The sequence below is a fragment of the Colobus angolensis genome, unplaced genomic scaffold (assembly GCF_000951035.1).
Source record: "Colobus angolensis palliatus isolate OR3802 unplaced genomic scaffold, Cang.pa_1.0 Scaffold30, whole genome shotgun sequence".
In the NCBI taxonomy this organism is placed as follows: Eukaryota; Metazoa; Chordata; class Mammalia; order Primates; family Cercopithecidae; genus Colobus; species Colobus angolensis.
In genome coordinates, this window is record NW_012116266.1 from 5,166,326 (window position 1) to 5,177,867 (window position 11,542).

Genomic DNA, 11,542 nt, shown 5'->3' on the forward strand with positions numbered 1-11,542 from the left:
TATGAGTCAGATTGCTGACTGATGAAAAAAATTTGCACAAAGATCCCTGGACATTTTTTTCCTCGTGTGCAAAATTAGGCCTCTTCCATGGCTAACATTCTAAGATTATATTATTTACACTTCTAAAAAGTGTGCTGTTGAGGACATAGTTCTCAATAGATGATATTTCAGAATAGAACTTATTCCAATTATGGGGATACACTGATTATATTAGGAATATGTGTTTTTTTTGCATTCCTGTCATTACTAAAAAAGAATAATTATCAGTTTCTAAAAAATAAGTGCATTTGATGTAAACAATCTCATGCCAAGTGCTGAGATTTAATGAAAACATATGTGACTCGGTAGTGAAAAGTAGAAAAAAAAATTTGTGGAGGAGAAGAATGAAGGAAAAAATGTTTTTAAAATTGAAAAGTGTAGAAAGAGGAACTTAACTTTTTTTTTTTTTTTTTTTTTTTTTGAGGCAAGTCTCAACTTTTGCCCAGGCTGGAGTGCAGTGGCGCAATCTCGGATCACTGCAACCTCTGCCTCCCGGGCTCAAGTGATTCTCCTGCCTCAGCCTCCCGAATAGCTGAGATTACAAGCACCTGCCACCCTGCCTGGCTAATTTTTTGTATTTTTAGTAGAGACAGGGTTTCACTATGTTGGTCTAGAACTCCTGACCTCGTGATCTGCCCTTCTCAGCCTCCCGAAGGACTAGAAGGCACTACAGGTCTGAGCCACCACACCCAGCCCTTAATTTTTTTTATTATTATTTATGAATTAAATGGAGAAGTAGCCAGAAAAGGGAAAGCCAGTCTCTATAACCAAAATGATATAGAGGTTTGTGCATTTCATACTTCAGTATTAATTTCCTAAATTGCCCCCAGATACTCCTTGGTCAGTTTGAACAATTCTTACCACCTTTCAAGTAAGTGATATATCATCCACAACTTCCAAAATAAGGAAAGTCCCTAACTCTCATACACACATGTGAGGCTAAAAACCAAATCATTTTCCATGAGAGCATATAATTTTCATGTTGCCCTAGGACCAAAATGATAAGAATGTTCTCAGGCTCTCAAATAGTTTAAGGTCACCCTTTTATGAATGTTAAATGTTTGATTTTTTTTTTTTTTTTTTTGAGACAGAGTCTCGCTTTTGTTGCCCAAGCTGGAGTGCAATGGCACGATCTTGGCTCACTGCAACTTCTGCTTCCCAGGTTCAAGTGATTCTTCTGCCTCATCCTCCCAAGCAGCTGGGATTACAGGCATGCACCACCATGCCTGGTTAATTTTTTGTACTTTTTGTAGAGATGGGGTTTCTTCATGTTGGTCAGACTGGTCTCAAACTCCTGACCTCAGGTGATTCACCCGTCTGGGCCTCCCAAAGTGCTGAGATTACAGGCGTGAGCCACTGCGCCTGGCCCAAATGTTTGATTATTTGACAGTAGGAAATTTCTAGAAGTTTCTCTGTAAGTCCTCACTTAAAGCATTTTCATCCAGGATCTAAAAAAGAATAACATTATTGAACATGCTGAAAATTAAATGGCTAGGAAGTCAGTTGTTGCACGGAAGTGCAGTGGGGAGCTGGGCATGGTGGCATGCCCCTGTAGTCCCAGCTATTCAGGAGGTTGACTCGGAAGGATCACTTGAGCCCAGGAGTTCAAGACCAGCTTGAGCAACATGGTGGGACTCCATCTTTTTCAAAAACTGTGGTGGGCTAGGAGACCAGTGGATTTGCATGATCTTGGGTAATTCACTCAGCCTCTGAGCTCTGCTTTCTTAAACTTTAACAGCCTCTTTCCAGAATTACGTTCAGAACTTTAGAGTTGGAACGATCTTAGTTCAACGCCTGACCCTGTTATTTACCAAGCCTGTGTGAATTTGAGCAGACTCACCCTTTTTAAGTCTATCTTCTCATCTACCAAAATGGAGTACGAATATCCACTCCTTCAATCTATGAAACTACTACAAGAAAACATTAGAAAAATCTCCAGGACATTGGTTGGGGCAAAAATTCCTTGAGCAAAACCCCACAAAAGCACAGGCCACCAAAGCAAAAAATGGACAGATGGGATCACATCAAGTTAAAAAGCTTCTGCACAGCAAAGGAAACAATCAACAAAGTGAAGAGATAACCCACAGAATGGGAGAAAATATTTGCAAACTACCCATCTGACAAGGGATTAATAACCTGTATATATAAGGAGCTCAAACTACTCTATAGGAAAAAATCTAATAATCCAATCAAAAATAGGCAAAATATTTGAACACTTTTCCAAAGAAGACATAAATGGCAAACAGGAACAGGAAAAGGTGCAACAACACTGATCATCAGAGAAATGCAAATAAAAACTACAATGAGATATCATCTCACCCCAGTTAAAATGGCTTATATACAAAAGACAGGCAATAACAAATGCTGGTGAGGACATGGAGAAAACAGAGCCCTCATACGCTGCGTACAACCACTATGGAGAACAGTTTGGAGGTTCCTCAAAAAACTAAAAATTGAGCTGCCATATGATCCAGCAATCCCACTGCTGAATACATACCCCAAAGAAAGGAAATCAGTATATCAAAGAGGTATCTGCACTCCTGTGTTTGTTGCAGCACTGTTCGCTATAGCCAAGATTTAGAAACAACCTAAGTGTCCATTAACAGATGAACGAATAAAATGTGGTACTCATACACAATGGAACACTATTCAGCCATAAAAAAATAAGATGAGAGCCATTCATCTGCAACAACAAGGATGGAACCAGAGGTCACTATGTTAAGTGAAATAAGCCAGGCACAGAAAGACAAACATTGCATGTTCTCACTTATTTGTAGGATCGAAATATCAAAACAGTTGAACTCATGAACATAGACAGTAGAAAGATGGTTACCAGAGGCTAGCGGTGGGGTTAGTGGGGAGCTGAGGGGAGGTAGAGATGATTAACGGTTACCAAAAAATAGAAAGAATGAATGTGTCCTACTATTTGATAGCACAACACGGTGACTATAGTCAATAATAACTGTACATTCTAAAATGAGTATAATTGGATTGCTTGTAACTCAAAGGATCAATGCTTGAGGGGATGGATACCCAGTTTACCCTGATGTGCTTATTTCACATTCCATGCCTCTATCAAAACAGCTTAGGTACTCCACAAATACATACACCTACTGTGTACCCACAAAAATTAAAAATTAAAAGAAAATGGTTGGGCACAGTGGCTCACACTTGTAATTCCAGTGCTTTGGGAGGCCGAGGTGGGCAGTTAACTTTAGCTCAGGTGTTCAAGACCAGCCTGGGCAACATGGTGAAGCCCTATCTCTACAAGAAATATAAAAACTGGGTGTGGTCAAGCACTCCTGTAGTTCCAGCTACTTGGGAGACTAGGGTGGGAGAATCGCTTGAGCCCAGGAGGTTGAGGCTGCAGTGAGCCATGATCCCACCACTGCACTCCCTCCAGCCTAGGCGAAAGAGTGAGATCCTGTCGCAAAAAAAAAGAATACCCACTCCACAGAGTTGTTGATAATTATATAAGAAATTATGTAATACACAGATAGAAGGTGCTCAATAAATGTTAGCTCACTTCCTCCCCACCTCTCATTTTCTGCATCCCTGTCCTATTTCTTTAGAAATAAAATTTAACACTTTAGAATATCTTTAAAATATGATGATTTTGATTCACTTGAAAGACTTTTGTATTGAGGTATACAATAAAGTATGTAAAGTATACAAATGACAAGTTTTATATATGTGTATACACCCATGTAGTCACTCAGAGCCAAATATAGAACAAATATAGAACATTTATTTATAGTATCCTCCCAGAGATTCCTGCACGCCACATCCCACCAATACACCTCCAAAGGTAACCATTATTCTGCCTTCATTATTATTACTGAAGTATTTTTAAATTATATCAAAAATAAATGACAGTATATCTATACCAAGGAATAAAAAAAGTAGCAGTTAAAACAAAGGAAGAGCTATACATGCAAACATGGAAATATCCCAAGATATATTGTTCTGTATTACTAAGGTAATTAAAAATTAATAACAGAAATGTTAATGGAAAGGATGGTAGATGGAAAGGAGACCAGAAATATGATGGGTAAAGCTCTTTTAGTCTTTTTGAAATCTTCATTAAGGCTGGGCATGGTGGCTCACACCTGTAATCCCAGCACTTTGGGAAGCCAAGGATGGTGGATCACTTGAGGTCAGGAGCTCGAGACCAGCCTGGCCAACAGGGTAAAACCTTGTCTCTACTGAAAAACAAGAAAATACAAAAAAAAATTAGCTGGGTGTGGTGGTGCATACCTGTAGTCCCAGCTACTTGGGAGGCTGGGGCAGAAGAATTGCTTCAACCCAGGAGGCGGAGGTTGAGTGAGCCAAGATCACACCACTGCACTCCAGCCTGGGGGACAGAGTAAGACTGTCTCAGCCAGGCGGGATGGCTCACGCCTGTAATCCCAGCACTTTAGAAGGCTGAGGCGGGTGGATCACAAGGTCAGGAGTTCAAGACCAGCCTGACCAACATAGTGAAACCCTATCTCTACTAAAAATACAAAAATTAGCCAGATGTGACGGCACATGCCTGTAGTCCCAGCCACTCGGGAGACTGAGGCAGGAGAATCCCTTGAACCTGGGAGATGGAGGTTGCAGTGAGCCAAGACCAGGCCATTGCACTCCAGCCTGGGTGACAGAGTTGGACTTCGTCTCAAAAAAAAAAAATTCTTTACTAAGTACGCCCTCATTTTATGGCAGAAGTATCCAAACTGAATTCAGTCACCTAAATTGGAAGCATAGCAGGAAGCACTGAGAGACCACATATTTACAGAAACAAATGTACTCCTCTCCCTTTAACTTGTACACCACCACATCCTGAGCTGAAACTCTTCGTAAGCCTTGCAGGGCCCCACCTTTTCTATCGCCAGCCAAAGGGCCAAAATGAAAGACAGAGAGGCCTGCGGGTTCAGATCATTGCTGCCTTGCTGTGCCATAATATGGATGCCAGCGCTGGGGTTTATCCGACTCTTCCCAAAAGTCACAACCAAATATAGTTTCTCCTGAGATGTAGTGAATAAGCCTGGCCTAAAAGATTGTGGGGGTCAAAACCAACCTAATAGGGCAAAGCCTTACCTAGAAAGTTCTGAACCGATCTAATTTGCATCTAGACCTTAAAACTAACTTTTTGTTAATATCTCAATTTCAATAGTAAACAACTAAATGAGTTCAAATGAAGAGGAAACAACAGGTTTATTTCCAAACTTACGCAAGCGTTGGTATCTGAAACCACCTTCAGATGGTTGCAAGTCAATGTGAATGAATGGGTGGGCACACAGTAGTTGTACTTTAATCCATTTTCTGTTTCGGTTGCCAGCACGAGGCTTGAGAGCCTCCTTGTTAACAATTCTCACAGCCCAAACCCTTCTGCAGTGCACTGTAAGCTTCTTTCGTCTTGTCCTGTTGTTTGTGGAGATGAGAAACAACCGATGTCTTTCTGTTTAATGACCCTTCAAATCAGTTGGACCTTTCTTCGCTAAGCTAAATAACCCTACAGCTTTCTGGCCTCTCCTCATAGCCTTTATTTTCCAAGCCTTAATTACATTTTTGCTCTTCTCTGGAGCTCTGCCAGTTCCCCACATCCTCCTTAAAGGGGAGACACAAAGTAGCCACAGTTGAGGTCAGACCAGTGCTGGGAAAAGCTGACAAGCCACTTCCTGCCCTTTGACTTTTATGCGTCCCACTATCTTACTGACTTTATAAATAAACAGCACTCATTGAACTAATTCTAGCAGGGCTGTCATTCAAGCTGAAGTCCTCCTTTCCCATCTTGCATCTCAGCATTTTTATTTTGTCCCGTAAATTTTTTGTGCTTACCCCTGTTGAGCTTTTCTAATTCAAAAGGTCTCACCCAATGAATTGTCTGAGCCACTTTACATGTAATCCCTCCTTTTTCTGCTTCCTCACAAAAACTTTTGTAAATTCAGGAGTGCCTTTCCAGAAGCCAAGCCAGTGATCAAAATCTACTGAGATTTCCTCTGTCTCCCCGGCACCATCCCCAAGGCAAGTACTGCTGACACTGTTGTAATAAAAAACTACCGTTTATTATGCCAGGGAGTGTGGCATACCTTATTTCATTAATTCCTCACAACAACAAATCTCATTATCCCTATTTTATTGAACAATTTGAGGTTAGCTAGATTAAGTAATTTGCTATAGCCACAGAGCAAGCAACTGCTGGATTCAAATATGAGCCTCTCTGCCCCTGAACTCACTGTGCCACAATGTCGCAAAATCAGTGCTCACTGGCATTTGGATGTAATCCACTAGGCAAATGTGACTCCACTTGTAAATTCTGTGCTTGCTGTCTTGGAGCTGGGACATCTTTCTCCTGCTCTTGAGTGTCAAAACTCCAGGTTCTCTGGGCTTTTGAACTCTAGGACTTGCACCAGTCACCTCCTAAGCACTTGGGCCTTCAACCTCAGACTGAGAATTATATAGTCCAAGGCCTTCAGACTTGGACTAAGTCATGTTATTGGCTTCCCTGGTTCTCCAGCTTGCAAATGGTCTATTGTTGGACTTGTAAGGGAGTCACATTCCCCTAATAAATCCCTTATTCTACCTCTCTCTCTTTCTCTCTGTCTATATATATATAAATTATATATACAATATATAACTGATTATATATAATATATAAAAATCATACATATTTATAACAATTTTTATATAAATTATATTTTAATACATAATTATATAATTTAATCTTTATATTTATATACAATCAGTTATATATAAAATATATAATATATAAATATAGGCCAGACGTGGTGGCTCACAACTGTAATCCCAGAACTTTATGAGGCCAAGGCAGGTGGATCACAAGGTCAGGATTTCGAGACCAGCCTGGCTGACATGGTGAAACCCTGTCTCTACTAAAAATACAAAAATTAGCTGAGCATGGTGGCATGCGTCTGTGGACCCAGCTACTCGGAAGGCTGAGGCAGGAGAAGTGCTGAACCTAGGAGACGGAGGTTGCAGTGAGCCGAGATCAGGTCACTGTACTCCAGCCTGTGCAACAGAGCAAGACTCCATCTCAAATAAATAAGTATATTTATAATATACTTATAATACTTATAAACACTCATAAATATACTTATAAGTATATATTTATAATGTAGCATTTTGTGTCTGCTTCCTGTGGGACGCAGTGGTAACCATTTGGTTGGGAACATGAGTGATTTTTTGCCTTGTTTCTCCTGCTGCTTTTCTCCTCCCTTTTACTTTGTTGATAGAGCGCAGTTATGAGGCAAGAAGAAGCAGCTGAAGCCGTCGTGCTAAGGGAGGAGACCACCCCTCATATCATCCTGTGCCCAATTTCTGCCTCCAAAGAAAGAAAAAGTAAAAATTAAAAGGCAGAAATGAAATCCACAGGCAGACAGCCCGGCGCCACACCCTGAGCCTGGTAGTTAAAGATTGACCCCTGACCTAATCGGTTATGTTATCTGTAGATTACAGACATTGTATAGAAATGCACTGTGAAAATCTCTATCTTGGTTTGTTCCGATCTAATTACCGGTGCATGCAGCCCCCAGTCACGTACCCCCTGCTTGCTCAATCAATCACGACCCTCTCACACACACCCCCTTAGAGTTGTAAGCCCTTAAAAAGGACAGGAATTGCTCACTTCCGGGGGGAGGGGGGCAGGTGGGTATGCTCGGCTCTTGAGACAGGAGTCTTGCCGATGCCCCCGGCCGAATAAACCCCTTCCTTCTTTAACTCGGTGTCTGAGGAGTTTTGTCTGCGGCTCGTCCTGCTACAGTGCTAGTATTGTAATAGAGACTTTGATGATGAGAAGACCCTTATACAACACCAAAAAGCAAAGCATTTTAAATGTCATATGTGTCACAAGAAATTGTATCCAGGACCTGGCTTAGCTATTAATTGCATGCAGGTGCATAAAGAAATAATAGATGCTGTACCAAATGCAATACCTGGGATAACAGACATAGAACTGGAAATATATGGTATGGAAGGTATTCCAGAAAAAGACACGGATGAAAGACGATGACTTCTTGAAGAGAAAACATAAGAAAGCCAAAAAAAGAAGGAACAAGATGATTCTGATGAATATGATGATTACGACTCTGCAGCCTCAACTTCATTTCAACCACAACCTGTTCAACTTCAACAAGGTTATATTCCTGCAGTGGCACAGCCAGGACTGTCGCCAGTAACAGGAGCACCAGGAATGCCTCCAGGCATAACTCCATTAATGCCAGGTGTTCCTCCTCTGATTCCAGAAATGCCACCAGTTATGCCAGGCATGCCACCTGGATTGCATCATCAAAGAAAATGCACCCAGTCATTTTTTGGTGAAAACATAATGATGCCAATGGGTGGAATATACCACCTGGACCAGGAATACCACCTCTGATGCCTGGAATGTCACCAGGTGTCCCCTCCATACCCCCAACCCCATTCCACATCCTAGAGTTCCTCCAGTGACCCAAGCACAGGCTGGGTCTTAACAGACCACCTGCACCAACAGCAACTGTACCTGCACCACAGCTTCCAGTTACTAAGCCTCTTTTCCCCAGTGCTGGACAGGCTCAGGCAGCTGTCCAAGGACTTGTTGGTACAGATTTCAAACCCTTAAATAGTACCCCTGAAACAGCTACAGCACCCCAAAGCCTACATTCCCTGCTTATACACAATCTACAGATTCAACCATGGTACAACAAATAGTACTGCAGCTAAACCAGCAGCTTCAGTAACAAGTAAGCCTACTACACTTACAACAGCCAATGCAACCAGTAAGTTGATCCATCCAGATGAGGGTATATATCTGGAAGAGAGAAGGGCACAGTTACCCAGATAGCAACATAATCTTCCTCCGCAAGGAGAGGCCCCCATCAGCAATCCACCAGTTGGACCAATTAGAGATATGATGCCACCATAGCCAGGCATCCCACAGCAACAAGGAGTGAGACCCCCAATGCCACCTCATGGTCAGTATGGTGGTCATCATCCAGGCATGCCAGGATACCTTCCTGGTGCTATCCCCCCATATGGGCAGGGACTGGCAATGGTGCCCCCTTTCCAGGGTGGGCTTCCTCGACCTCCAAAGGGAATGAGACCTCCTGTAATCCTGCAAGGTGGCCGTTACTGATCTTACCTTATCATGTCTAATAGGTTTGGAGATTAAACCTTTTCTCCACTTGTGCTGTTTATATAGCCGATTTTCCATCAATAAGGCTTCATTGTGACTTTAACAAATATTATCTTCCCACATACCAGGAACTATTGGACATTGATTTTACATGGGAAAAAATATTTGGAAAAATAACGCAGGAGCTTTTCCTGAAGTTGTAATTTATACTGTATGGTTTCTTTTTCATGTTTCATCTAGGTTTGTAGAAGTGAAGTACAGTAAATTTGGTTCATTAAATTGTGAAGGTGCTGGAATTACATGAACATATCACTTCAATAAAGGCAAGCTCTGTAAGCTTGCATTACTCTTTTGTAAAGTTATGCCTTCACAGCAATTCCGATGCTGTTGGACTTCATGCCCCCAGTCTAGCTTGGTGAGGGGCATAACTGTTTCCAAGTACTTGTACATTGAAAGTCTAAACGTATAACAATATTTACTGTATTTAGGGTTCCTCATGTTGCAGGGTTTAAGAAATCTGACCCACCAATGTCATGTGACTTTTCTGTACCGGTAAACTTCATTGCAATAAAATGAGAGAAAAATTTATGCCTTTTTATGCATAACCCAGCTGTGGACCACGGCCTAAAAGGTTTGTACAGATGCATGCCACAGTAGATGTCGACATAATAAAATTAATAGTTACCAATGCAAAATATATATATATAAAATACAAGTATCTTATATATAATAATCTATAGAGGCATTACATATAATTAAAGACATTTTATAATCATATATATATACACATATAATTGATTCTGTCTCTCTGGAGAACCCTCACTAAAACAGATTCTGCGTTTACCCCTAAAATCAACAACAATCATGAGTTCCTAACAAACACAGGAAAAAGAAAAAGAAAAAAGTAAAAGTAAAGGAGAGGGAGAAGAGAGGGCAAGACAGACAGGAAAGGAATGGTTGAAAGTCATCAAAATCTGTTTCAGGTGACCTTTTCTGTAAGGCTTTCAAGAGCCCTGTTCTCCTTGATCATAGAAGTAATAATATGGGACAGAAATAAATTATTTATGGTCCTGACAGAGTGTAGACAGAATGCATCTCTAGATTCTCCTGGACACAAAGAATTACCTGACAGTGGACGAGAGTAATACAGCCAGATAAAAGATTCCCTAATGAGACATATTTGTTTAATCAGTTGCTTCAACAGTTTTTTTGTTTCTGTTTTTGTTTTTTTGAGACTGAGTCTTTCTCGGTCGCCCAGGCTGGAGTGCAGTGGCACGATCTCAGCTCACTGCAACCTCCGCCTCCCCGGTTCAAACAATTCTGCTACCTCAGCCTTCTGAGTAGCTGGGATTACAAGCACCTGCCACCAAGCCCAGCTAATTATTGTATTTTTTTTTTTTAATAGAGATGGGGTTTCACCCTGTTGACCAGGCTAGTCTTGAACTCCTGACCTCAGGTGATCCACCCGCCTTGGCCGCCTGACCTCAGGCGGCCACCACGCCCAGCCGCTTCAACTGTTGATTTACCTCCAAACCAATAGTTTGGAGGAGACAACCATTATTTATCATATAAAGTCTGTTACAGGTTTATCAAAAAATGAATGTTATGAAAATGAAATAGAAATCTGGGGGAGAAGGGAACTGGAAAGTAATTTGTCCACATGTTAATAGAGCTGCGTGTGTGTAAACCCCTCTGGATGAGAGCTGAGCTCAGTACTGCAGCTAGAGGCATCATGGGGATGGGAAGGGTAGTGAGGGGCTCTTTCATACATTATCTTTGAGTCTTTTATTACAAGATGTTTGTATACAACATGGGTCTAAAATATTTAAGAAACAGATTGTTTTTAAGATTTTATCAGCCCAAAAGCCGTTTTAATGAATTTTATTGTTTAAATAGAAAAAAAAAAAACCTTCAGTTCTGTGGGTAAAATATTAAGGAAAATACAGTAAAATAACATAAAGTAAAATTTAATAAGAAATGTGGATTTGGGGAAGGTTGACTTTTAAAAATTGATTCTCTTAAATCAATTTTTAAAGCTCCTAAGAAGAAATAGAATTCTTAGTTCTCGATCAATATCAGTTCTACAAACTCAATATTATTAGGAAGAATGACCTAAATGCTAAACTTTTCCTCAAGGATTTGAGGAACTTTCTCTATTGTTTAAAAAAAAAAAATCCTACTTTTTAATACCAATTCTGACTAAAATGAGACCCATACTAAATCAAATAGGGATTACTTACAATTTTTTAAACTAGTTTCATGAGTTTAATATCCTTGACATTGGCCAGGCACAGTGACTCACACCTGTAATCCCAGCACTTTGGGAGGCCAAGGCGGGTGGATCACAAAGTCAGGAGTTCCAGACCAGCCTGGCCAATATGGTGAAACCCC

The 11,542-nt window shown here is 40.9% G+C and overlaps 1 pseudogene; it reads left to right on the plus strand.

Annotated features, from left to right (window-relative positions):
• The first annotated feature begins 7,813 nt into the window (after positions 1-7,813).
• On the plus strand, positions 7,814-9,151 carry LOC105517384 (annotated as a pseudogene).
• Positions 9,152-11,542: the final 2,391 nt, after the last annotated feature.